Genomic DNA, 13775 nt, shown 5'->3' with positions numbered 1-13775 from the left:
CGTCGTAGGCCTGGCCGAACCCGTAGCAGGCTCTCTAGAAAAGGCCCTCTTAGGCGAAAGGGGTTAATAGTTAAACACTTTAACTTTGCATCTCCATCCAAATTTATTTTCAACTTATCCTTAGGCTAAGAGTGACAGAAAATTACTTTTAAAATCCGAACTCGCAAATATCTCTGGCAAATATTAGGTCTGTTCCAACACAAGTCTTTAACTGGTTTAAAACTGGCATATGCATTATTCACTTCTTGGATGTAAAATGACATTGCGCATGCCTCGTACGGTTTCAAATTAAAACCAGTCAGGGACTTGTGTTGGAACAAACCTATTGTCTGGGTCAGCAATTTTAAAAAGCTAGCAACACTACATATAACACTTATTGGCCAATGTTGTAGGCTATATATAGTAAAACCCGACTGAACTGGACTCGCTAAATACAAAATATTTATTCCTGTTTGACAGGTTACTCGAGAAGTAGTACAGGTTTTCCTGTACTACTTCTTGAGTAGTCATGTCTAGAATAAATAATTCATAAAAGTGATAATTCAAAATTTCCATTTAATACAGAATTGGAATTATAAATTGATTTAAATATGAAAATAAACACGGCATGCACATATTTCGAATATTTCAAATGCAAGGACAAAGGAAATTCGTATAAGATTACCTTCATCGATCGCTGTATCAAACCATTACATCTGCAATGCGTTGTTTCGTAGTTCTACATTAACGAATCAGAAATTAAGAACTGAAATATATTTGAAGATTATTCTATTATTTTGTCAGTGGAAGCAACAGCGTACCAAACGAACAGCTAAGATTTTCGCTGGTTACAAATATGAATTATCCCGAAGAGCAAGACACGTGTCCAGGAGCCATCTTGAGTCCACTTTTAGATTCTGCAAAAGTATTCGGACTCGATTTTGTGGTTCCGTGTCAATGCATGATCGAAAGAAGGTACAATTTGAGTTCCAAACTTGAAAAACTATTCAAAATATATTGTAATTTCATCGAAGTATTATACTGGACAGTGATTACTGTTATTATTTATTGGATATTCAATTTAGACCTTTATTGCTTTCGAATCGTCCGTTTTCTGAAAGTTTATGCCTTGCAGGGTGCAATCGTCAATGCATGTCTAATGATGTTCACTGCAACACAGTTTAGTATTTTGAGAAGAAAGAAAATCTCTTTCCATTTTGTCAGAAGTTGCTACAGAGAAGAGTACAAAGTGATTGATAAAATCGAAACCTTTCAACTCATTTTCTTCATTGCGTTATTTGTCGTACTTTTAGTTCTTTCGATTTTTTGTCAGATTGTCATATATTCCGAAGTAAAACGACAAAATGGGTCGGACACAGAAGCACTGGTTTGCTCCGTTTACATTCAATTTGTATATACTTACTTTGCTACACACATTTTATCAGATGTCATTATTATTTTCTGTTTATTTTTCATCATGGTGAAGAGATTCATAAAACTTTCTCAAGATTTAACAAACATGAACACCAGAAGTTATAATTTGAAAGAGAAATTGCAGGCATTTATCGAAAAACATGTAGAAATATGGGGCATTTTCGACTTTTTGAACGACCAGTGGAAAGAGCTGTTACCTCTGGTGTACACGTTGACTACATACGTAACCTGCTTGATTTTATATGCTGCGATATTTCTGAAGGTAGAACTGGATTTGAAATTAGCCATGATAGCTGCTTCCTTGGCATTTGTTATAGCTTGTCCGGCACTAAGTGCATTGATGTCATATTTCGTTTCCTGCGTAAGTGTAATGTCTTTTTAATTACTATTATAATAAATAACATTCCAGTATTAAGTCAACAGAATATGGGAAAGAGTATCTGACAATTGCTGGAGATGAGGGATGGAAGGCAAGTGTTTAATGATGTAAGATTACACTAGTTGTTTATTCTTTTCTCCAGTCATCAGAAATTTGTTAGAAAATACGTCCCATGTACTGTACATGTACTTGTAAATTGTTTTAACCTCTGATCTAATAACCAAATCAGAGAAGACAGAAATACTGATTTCTGATAAATGGTTCAGAATATTCAAGAAAAGAAAAATGTTTGCTGTTGAACTAGTTAAACGTTCTTATATAAATGCATTTTTCATAATTATTAATTGGATTTTTATTTAACTGAATACTGTACATTTCTGCTATAAGTTTCATTACTTATACTACTTCTCTAATATTTTAAGCATATTTTTCAGATTATGCATATTTGTGTTATTACATTTTATTTATTTGTAATAACCAGAATTACCTTGTTTATAGTAATACATTCACATACCACTGTACAAATATGGAACACTAAAAGAAATAAAAGTCTGTTTTTTTTCAGATGTACGATGACTTTGTATCGATGTATAGACTTTCTCCAGCAGACCTACCAGTAGAATTTAAACTGAAGGTAAAGGCTGATTCTATCTGATGATCTATTTTTAAAACTTCTTTCTCAACATATTGTTAATAATAATAATGATAGTGAAAGATCTGTACGATATTCACAGTTTGTTGAACATTTTAACACAACTTAAAATTTCAATAATTCTAAAATTTATAAATGGATATATAAAATAATTAGAAATTTGAATGATGTATTTATATTTAGATGGTTTCCTTCATGAAGAGATTCGGTAAAATACCCTTGGGCATCTCTGTTGGCGGTTTCTTCTATATAAAACAGGACTTTTTTATCAAGGTATTCGTCTACACTTAAAAATTCTTATGAAATTTACGAAACATAATACTTTAATTAAAACCGATTTCACATTTTATCCCTTTTTTGCACCTCGGGAACCTAAATTTAGAAGTCGAAATTTATATTGAGGGTGTGAACCGCCAAAATGTACAAAACGTTTAAAACTTTGCTCTGGCGATAGAAGTGTTGAAAGTTTATAAATAAATTTGCCAGTGACATAAGTACATACGCAAAATCCTATACAGTTTTCAATGGATTTTTCATATAGAGGCGAATGAAAATTCTAATATAAAAATTTACTTACTTGTAAACCCTTAGGTTCCAGAATTGTCATAAAAAGGGAGAAATGTGATGGAAATGAATGTCAGTTTTATTATCTTTACTTAATGATTTGATTGCATGATTTTCTTATTTCTCTGCAGATGATGAGCGGATTATATTCTATATTTTCTACAATCCTCGATTTAACAGGGGTGTTGGAAAACGAGAAGAAATGTACTCAAGTTAACCGTAATATGTCTCAACAAAATCAGAGCATTATGTCCTAAATTCCGGGTCTTGGATATATTTTTAGAAAACTGCGAGTCGAGTCACCATTAGTTTCTATTAAGCACTTTCAATTTTAATAAACACGTTAATTTTCACTCATTTCACTAAACACTAGCGTCAATACTTTGTAAGAAGTACCCACCAGTGGCCAAGTGGATGTAACCACTGAACACTGGTAATTGGTCTTGGGTTAGCGCCTGGCCAACGAGCTGGCTGCGTGGAGTTTTCCGGGTTTTCTTCACGTTTGTAATACCTAAATAGGGGCCAGTTTTTCTTACAACACGTCCCGGTAGGCATTTTTACCATTTGCAGATCTCCCAAGTGTCCCGCTGCAGTAAAGGAATAAAAATCAAAATGGTATATGGAATAAATAAGTTCCTACTGTAACGCACAAAATATTTCTGATACTTGCGAACGGAAGTGGTCCGGACTTCTGGATTTTTCGGTGTTCTAGACAGAGGCTAATTTTGTATTTAAAATTTAAAATAAACGGTTAATGTTACTTTAGGTAGTCAAGATGGCGGCTCGTCTGCGATCCCAGCAATCAGAAGACAGGGGACAGTGGGGACGCACGTTCTAACCTAACCTAACCTATTCTAATAAATTACCATAATAATTAGCAACCAAATTATTAGAATAGATTAGGTTAAGTTAGAACGTGCGTTCCGCTGTTTTCTTGCTGGAATCAGAGACAAGCCGCCATCTCGGCTACCTAAGGTAACATTAACCAAATAAACAATGTAATGTTAAAAACTAGTTGTACTTAAGACATGGTATGCCAGCAGTGGTAGTATAAATGGCACCCTGTGAGGCATACCACACAAAAAACAAAAATGTCAAAAACTGTGTTACCGCCAGCCAAATTAGGAAAGTAGCTTTCCTCATAAGTAGCCAGATTTCTGAAAACTGAACAATTGTTTCGTTATTTTCACTTTTGATTCTTTTTACCCTGTGGGCACTGAGTGCACGTTTTTATCATATTATCATATATCATATATTTCACAGGTTGGGCCAGGCTTACAATGACTTACAAGTCACTTACAAGTCAAAAATGGGTTCGAGTAGTCTGAGACAAATCATCTCAGAAATTTTTGCACTTTTGGATTTTGTCCAAGGGCGGGAGCGCTGCACCTCATCGTCCACTCGCCTGTCATATAATTGTGTGTTTACATTAGAATGAAAAATTTTAGGAATTTGCTGAATTTATTCATAAATATTCTGTTTTAGATAAAATCTTGTATAGACCTTTTAATTACTTCTTTATGTTGCAGCATAGTTTTATAAGTATGAAAACATTTCAGTTTTACGTAGTTTGTCTGTTTTCAATTGTAATGTTCATTGTAATTTGTGTTTTAGAGATTTCCAGTAATAAAGTAACAATTTTATCTGTAAGTTTCGTCTTTATTATTTTTACGTTTTCATTATTTAATTTATGAAATGATAAAACTGGTTTTCAGGCCGAGACCACCTGACATAAATACGTTATTAACCAAACGTCATCAAATAAGTTTCAATAAAAACAAAAATTAGAATGCGCAATACAGTAATTCACATAAGCATGTTTAATTACATGAAATGGACTAATATTCAGAGGTGTCAAACTTTTAAACCGTACTGTTAAAATTTCAAATTCGTACGCTAACTAATACTACTAAAAATGTCCACGTTGTGAGTTCTTTGACTCTTTCACGCTCGAACTTGCACCATGATGTACTGTGTTTATACTTTACGAAACCATTCTTTCTATTTGTTAATCTGTATACCCAGTTAATTGGGCTGCGCCTCACTACAACAAACAAATTATATAATGCCACCTAGAGTTATCTTTATACCGTTAGATAATACCCTATTAATTCATAATGTATTAAATGTGAGACGAAAAGCTTGCCGTTTGTCCCATATTTAATACTAAGATCTTTCGTAGGTTGTCTGACGACGGTGATTTAAATTTGCACTAGGGCATCGTCATCTAGGAACATTCAGAAGAACTAATGCCAAAAGTAAAGAAAACACACCGTGACTCCAATTCTATATTTTTACCATCTCAATAATAATTTTTTTAGTGTATAATGGGAAATTGTAAGAATAATAATCTATATTATAAGAGCTGTGAAGAAGATTATTTATAACCAAATTTATTTACTTTGAAAATTAAACGCCAATTCTCCAATCAATGCAGTTGCATTAGTTGAATCACTTAAATACATGAGCCAATCACAGCCCGTGTGCCGGGCTGTGATTGGCTCATGTATTTAAGTGACTCGTACAACACGGATTCATATAACAAGAAACGTATTTACCGTGTTATAGGGAATCTACTGTATTTAACACCTTTTATGAATAAATGTTTGAATTAAAATAATGTGACTTCCAGTATAAACCAAAAGTCATGGTTAAACCAGAAGTATGGATGTAGTTACTCGGGACTCTTGCCTGTACGGTGTCCAAATCTGCTATTGGCTTTCTTCTAGTTTGACATTGTGACAATGTCACAATAAGTAATTGTTCATATTATATATAACGTATAGCATTTGATACATCCCACCAAGGCCGAATCATCTCATAGACAAATGAGACAAATGTGTAGGGCCCGGTTTTTTGAAGAGCTCGGTCAAACCGTCTATTTTGAAAAGATTTGCAAATAAAATAGTTTACTTTTCTGTTGGAAAACTGTAGATAATAAACAAATAAACAAAAATTTATTGGTTTTTATATGGTTATTGTCAATTCTAATATCTAAAGAAAATTTGTTATCTTTCTTCTCCTTGGAGAGGGAAGGAGTGAAGATCTTTATGTAATCTGTTACGATCTTTACGATGATCTGTCTCGAGTTTGTTCTTACAACTCGAAAATGTCCGTACGATGGTTCGAGGAAAGCTACACCTCCACACTCAGTCCAGTGAATATTTACAGTTTATTTACAAAACAAATATTTACAGGATGTACAAGTTTGACAACATTACACAGACGATGCAACAAAGGTGTGGTGCGTCGCGTAACAGCTTGTCTGTTGGGGATTATTAGACTCTGGGGAAACTCCGATCGGTTTGCAAAGTTGGCTCAACCGCGTGGCCGTCCAGTCTCTACACTAACCCTTCTCAGAGGAATTCCTAAGAGGAGAAAACTCTCTCTACACCTCACGGGCTTCCTAAGTGTCAGAGACTACTACATATCAGATCTCTCGCCCTTCTCCCCGTTCCTCTCGCCACTCTTACAATTTAAAGAGTTTCACGGCGACCACTTGCGACCAATCAGGTCCTGCTTTTCCCCTGGGAGACTGCCCTCCTCCCGACGACGTAGCTCACAGTCGTGTCCGTCCCTTGTTTACATTTCTCAAACCGAGCAACACGTGGCAAACACATTGATGTGTACCCATAAACGGAGACGCTACCCCTTTGTTCTTCCCGGCCGTTTATAGCCCCAACGCCAGGTGAGACCAATTATCCCGGTCGCGTGGCTTTTCGACCTGCTACGCTAAAAGCGGACCTTTACAGAAGGGACTGCAAGAAGAAAATGTCTAGGGCCCCAAACTGGTTAATCCGACCCTGCACACGACCCCATTATGTCCCTCACCCCTCGACACCTACTAAAGAATTTAACAGCAACAATCTCGTAATAATCAGTTTCTTATCGGATATTTATATATTACTCGTATATCGAACAATTAATTTCATAACTCTTTTAAATAACTGTTAATTACATTTATATTAAACTATGATATGATGTGTATAATGACTATAAGAGAGTAGAAGTGCTGGTGTGTTTGAGGTTTTAATTACTACTGCGGCAATTAATGCCAAATTCATTATTAATGAAGATCAAGGTTTCCTGCGTAAGCATTGCTTCAAGGCTATTCATGGAAAAGCAGTTATATATAGTTGAAAACTATTATTGGAATTTAAAAGTAAACAATGATTTTCTGAATATTTGAAGCTTTATAGCTTTGATATTGCAAATATGAGCAATAAAATCTGCGTAATGCATAAATTCGTGATATTTAATGATGAAATTTCAATCTTTGGAACGTAGAGCCACTTTATTGCTAATTTGCGTGACACACGTGTAATTTCAAATCTTGTATTCTTCAACGTCGGTAAATACGTTTCAATGTAATGTAATTTAATTCGCTCCGTTAAACATTCTTCTCAGTAAATTTATGTTGCCCGGAAACACATGGTTATCTAATATATTCCTCGTGCCAAACTGCAGAAAATAACAAGTTAAAGGAATTAAATATATCTGAATATTTAAATTACTTTATAAATAGTCTCTAACGAATAATTGCAATTTTTATAATTGCGAATCAGATGAACATGGGTCTGCAGAGAGGGACAAACGGACTCAAATACACACACACACACACAACACACACACATATATATATAATCTGTATATCAACTTAATTAACGTTAAGTTTCGTTTATTAAAAAAATTATTCTGTTGTTTCTGCATGCAAAAGAGTATGAAAGAAACGCTAAATTAGTTTATAAAAAAAATCTATAGTATAATTTTGCTTTAAATGTTGTTTCATGTTTGCAGCGTAATGCATTTAATAAAAATTTACCCCAAAAAATATATATTTTTTTACCCACAATGGGGTGACTGGGTGGTGAGGGACTGGGCCCGACATATCCAAACAAACCAACCCCCGAAAAATTCCTGGGGATTATTCGACCCGTCCGGATTGGATCCCAAATTCCCCAGAGCAGTAGGCTGCCACCTTGACCGCTCGGCCATTTGGCCGTAACCCAAAAATTATATGTCACTATATGAAATTGTTCTCTATTACGAAATAATTGTTTGAAAATAATATCTAGGATTGTTTGGTGTAATTGTATAAAACAATACCATACATAGGTGGTAGTTCGTTGTAGTTTCATGAGGCTCACGCAAATTTGAATTACATGCACCACGCGCATTGTTCAATTCAGAATTTTTTTCTACGCTGTCCATAAAAGAAAAATCTTAAGAATTTTAAATAAAATTGCACTAAAAGAATTACATATATTACATTTACAGACAATTAAATGTAATCCACAAAAATGATTCGAAAATATTATACTTAATTAAATTAATATATATGTACTGTACAAGACATTTATTGTACTGAATAGCAAATTACATTGATTAATGTATTGACCATGACCGAAATAGATTTACATCTTACAAATACGGAACATTTATGATGCAACTGCATTTTAATAGTGTGTAGAATAGTACCTCCTGCTGTTATAATATATGATTATTTCATGAGCTATTTTTGTGGATGGCTACTTTCTCAATTTGGCGGGCGGTAATACAGTTTTTGACATTTTTGGTTTTGTGTGGTATGCCTCATAGGGTGCTATTTATACTACCACTGCTGGCATACCATGTCTTAAATACAACTAGTTTTTAACATTACATTGTTTATTTTAAATTTTAAATACAAAATTAGCCTCTGTCTAGAAAACCGAAAATACCAGAAGTCCGGACCACTTCCGTTCGCAAGTATCAGAAATATTTTGTGCGTTACAGTATGATCTTATTTATTCCATATAACATTTTGATTTTTATTTTTTTACGGCAGCGGGACACTTGGGAGAACTGCAAATGGTGAAAATGCCTACCGGGACGTGTTGTAAGAAAAACTGGCTCCTATTTAGGTATTACCAACGTGAAGAAAATCCGGAAAACTCCACGTAGCTAGCTCGTTGGCCAGGCGCTAACCCAAGACCAATTACCAGTGATCAGTGGTTACATCGAATTGGCTACTGGTGGGTACTTCTTACAAAGTATTGACGCTAGTGTTTAGTAAAATGAATGAAAATTAACGTGTTTATTAAATTTGAAAGTGCTTAATAGAAACTAATGGTGACTCGACTCGCAGTTTTCTGAAAATATACCCAAGACCTGGAATTTAGAATATAATGCTTATATAATTTTAATTTTTGGAACGTAAGAGCAACTTTATTGCTAATTTGCGTGACACATATATGTAATTTCAAATCTTGTATTTTTCAAAATCGGTAAATACGTTTCAATGGGATGTAATTCACTCCGTTAAACGTTCTCCTTAGTGAATTTATGTTGCCTGAAAACACATGGTTATCTAACATATTTCTCGTGCCAAACTGCTAAAAATAACAATTTAAAGGAATTAAATATATCTGAATATTTAAATTACTTTATAAATAGTCTGTAACAAATAATTGCGACTTACAACGATTATTAGAATTGCAAATAAGATGAAGTTGGGTCTTCACAGAGGGAAAACGGTTTCAAATACACACATATATAAGATTTGTATATTCACTTATTGAATTATTTCGTTTATTTAAAGAATTATTCTGGTGTTTCAGTACGCAAAAGTGTATAAAAGAAACACTAAACTAGTTCGTAGAAAAAATCTATGATTCAATTTTTCTTTAAATTTGTTTCGTGTTTGCAGAGTAATGCATTTAATGAAAATTACCCCAAAATATTTGTCACCGTTTGAAATTGTTCTCTATTACAAAATTATTCTTTGAAAATAATATCTAGGATTGTTTGGTGTAATTGTATAAAACAATACGACGTATGGGTGATGGTGTGTTGAAGTTACATGAGGCCAGTGAAATTTGAATTACATGCCCCATGTACATTGTTCAATTCAGAATTTTTTTGTAGGAAATTTTCTGGAAATGATCTTCTATTAACTTCTAAGCTTCAACGCTGTCAATGAAAGAAAAATCTTAAGAATTTCAGATACAAATTTATTTAAAAGAATTTTATATATTACATTTACAGACAATTAAATATAATCCACAAGAATAATTCGTAAATATTTCAGTTAATTGAATTAGTATATATGTACAAGTACATTAATTGTACTGAATAGCAAATTACATTTATTAGTGTATTGACCATGACCGAGATGGATTTACATCTTACAAATATGGAACATTTGTGATGCAACTGCGTTTTAATAGTGTGTAGAATAGTACCTCGTGACGTTATAATATATGCTTTATTTTATTTTTCACTACTTTTTTACGTGCAGAATTTGATTACTATTGCACGAGGGAGTTATCGTGGTTTGATTTACTTACAGAACAGTCAACGTTTAGTTTGTACAGTACTTTAGCCATTCACAATTTATATTTTGGAATTTCACTGTTTATCCTTTTCTTTCTAAACTCCGAAATATAGAATTTGTTATTTTTCAGCTATACAAGTGCAATTATTTTATGTGTCATCATCACAATGTCAAGATAGATGAAAGCCGATAGCATATTTGGACACCTTATAGGCAGGAGACCGAGTAACTATATCCGTACTTTTGGTTAACCGGAAAGGAGTTGAAATAACCACGATTTTCGGTTTATACCGGAAGTCACGCTATTTCAATTCAAACATTTTTTCCATGAAAGGTGTTAGATAGATGTCCGGCGCCATTCTATTGTTAACCGCAAACTATGATGTACAGGTGCAAGCCACTACTAATTTGCGCTGAAGAGCGTATATTTTAAATTAAATAAATTAAAAATTAAAAGTATCAGCCCAGTATTGTGACGGTTCGGTGTTGTCGGTATCGGTGTTGTCTAATACACAGTGAAACCTGCAAAATATGAATAGTGACGGGACTAACTAATAACTGTCACCTTATGCAGGTTTTACTATAGTAACTCTTATTTTGTGAAAAATTTCTTAAACAAATTCCAATTCAATTGTCTGCATTTTGCACATTTAGTTAACCAACTTTCCAATTAATGTGTACGTATTGTTAAATTAATACGCGAGTTGCTTTCCCACGATCGTTATATTTGTAATGCTATTAAGTTACAAAAACCATTTTAAAATCCTAAATTTTTCTTTAATTGTTAATATTACATGTATAATCTTCATAAGGGTTATTAACAGGATTGAATTATAAGTAATAATGTTTTGCGTGACTGGAAACGATCTACGACTGTTTCTATACTTGCACTTTAACGTGAGCACTAAAACGCATATCTCGGTTTTATATATCTCTTCTGTTTTTGGTAAATTAGTCAACCACACCAATAGAATAAATAATTACTAATTTATGATTTCTACATTTTTTTATTACTCTATAATATTACAATTGTGAAAATGTCTATACATAATAAGTTGAAATGAAATAAATCAACTTCAGTAAAATCACTTATTGTAATAGAATAAACACAAAATTAAATTAACTTCATTTTAATGTGTTCAACGTTTTCTCCATTGACATTAATTACGTGTTCAAAGCGCATTACAGCATGTTCAATGGTATCGCGAAGAAAGTGCTTGAGCTACCATTGAAAATCTCTCATCCATAAACATGATGTTTTAGGAATCCCCACAACCATACATTGCTCAAGCACTTGCTCCAGACAATTCTAAAGTGTAGGCTCCATCAATCTTAGCAACAGCGACTTCTTTGACAATTTCTTTCCGCCTTATTCTTGGCAGCATATCCAAGTTTCCAGTTTCTTCAAATTTCGTAATCGTTTTTCAAACTATTCTTTGGCATGGGCTTGTTTCTGGATTCCTTTAAACGCCATATTCTTGCACTGCAGCTAAGCCATTGTTGCCGTTCTAATAAAACAGCTTTTTCAGCGAAGTTTCTGTAAGGGCATGATTAATAATAAGATAAAAACGAGCAGAGTTATTTTCAGGCATTGAATGCAATCCTTTATATTGAGTCAGCCTACTTTGCATAAGGATTTTGTAAAAGGCGCAATCTGATGGTGATTTTTTATTGCAGAAATCTCTTATCTGTGGTCTACGTAATGCATATGAAAATGCGAAAAGCAGAACGGGCACTCGAAGGGTCTGAATAGGGTCAGTTTAATTATAACCTCCCTGTGTCTACTTAATGCTAGGGTGATATAAGTCATATTCAATTTCCGGATGGAGTGAATTTGATCTTGTGTTTTTTTTTTATCATGGTGATAATTGTTTATGAATGTTGTCCCTTTGTTAAAAAAACGTACAATTAATAAAACCCTATACTTTTTACACTCTTGTTTTAATCATGCTGATAGATACTCTTTTGCTCTGGTTTTTATTTAACAGATAAATTTAGATCATTTTATCATGCTTTGGAAATTTTTGTTTCTATTCCTTCCTGCCATTATATATAACAGAAAGAAAGTATTTTGTTCACCCACTTTAAAGCTCAATATCTTCCGTGAATTTTGTCAAAAAATGCATGGAATTTTGTAACGAGGTTTGTGTATTATCACATTGATGATATTCAATTTTGGTATTTAACTGTCAACGGGGTGGGAAAACAGAGGGAAGTTAATTGTATTTCGACTGGAGAAGCGTTAATAAAGATTTTATTCATTATTAGCTACCTTCAAATTTAAGCTTTTTGCCATTTCATAATAATTAATAGTATGAAGTTTTTTGTAAAATCTCATAACAGATAGCCCCAAACGCAATATTAAGACTTACCTTGGAACGTTACGCAACTCGTTGCTAAATTTTTTTTTTGCATTCTCAGGTTATTTTCTCTTATTATTTTAAACTAAATATATCCAATTTTTTTTAATTTCTGAATTTTTACTTCAATATTTCTTACTTTGTTTTTTGGAAAAAAACTCACTTTGGTTCTATTCAACTTACAATAATAAATAATATATGAACAATTTTAATTACTATTTTAATTTGAACAGAACAAAATTAGTTTATTTGGATTAATATTTTAACTGGATTATTTTAATAATTTTTATGCAACTGAGTTAACCTTCACTAAGTGGCTTAGTGATATAAATCATATCATTTGTCCTCCGCTGGTATTAGCAACTGGAATAATGACATAATTATATTCTGTCAATTTGCAGCCGGTATTAAAGTTACATATGACAAGATTTTATTCTGTATAAATACCGTCGTAACTTATTCTAGTTAATTCTATTTAACTTAATCGGGATAAATATTATTCCGATTAACTTCTGCCATAGTATAAAGCTAAGAATGACGGTGTAAGCAGTGGGTTATTCCAGAACTACCGAACAAGGCTAACTAAAATAGTTACAATATTTAAATACTTATAAGTACTTCTTATAGCCACGTGCAAGACTGTTGTATTGCGAATGGTTCGATAAACCATGCCTTATTTGCCATAATATATGTTTCTTAAAATAATGTTTTTAAGTTCGAATAAATAAATTTTATGTTTTTTTTTGTATTGAGGAGGAGGGATTAAGCCACTGTATGAATTACCTCCTGGACATTCTATTGTATGTATATAAATAGATTGATACATTTAGTGCAAATCAGATAAATAATGCATTTTGTTGGTAAAATATAATTATGTCAATTAACACTTTCATATATTGTACTTTAGACATTAAGAATGTTTATGGGAGAATTAGATAAAAGTAGTATTCTTGCACATTTTGCATCAATGACCTGACAACAATTGTTTCCGAATATTAATTTTTTTCAATAAAAGCAAAGAAAATGTTAATGATTTTTTCACTTTCGGAGTATGCTAAGCTTGCACAAACAGAAACGTCGATACTTTTTTGC

Source organism: Centruroides vittatus, unplaced genomic scaffold (assembly GCF_030686945.1).
Source record: "Centruroides vittatus isolate TY-2023 unplaced genomic scaffold, ASM3068694v2 contig_921, whole genome shotgun sequence".
Lineage (NCBI taxonomy): Eukaryota > Metazoa > Arthropoda > Arachnida > Scorpiones > Buthidae > Centruroides > Centruroides vittatus.
Note: the sequence above shows the minus strand (reverse complement) of the source record.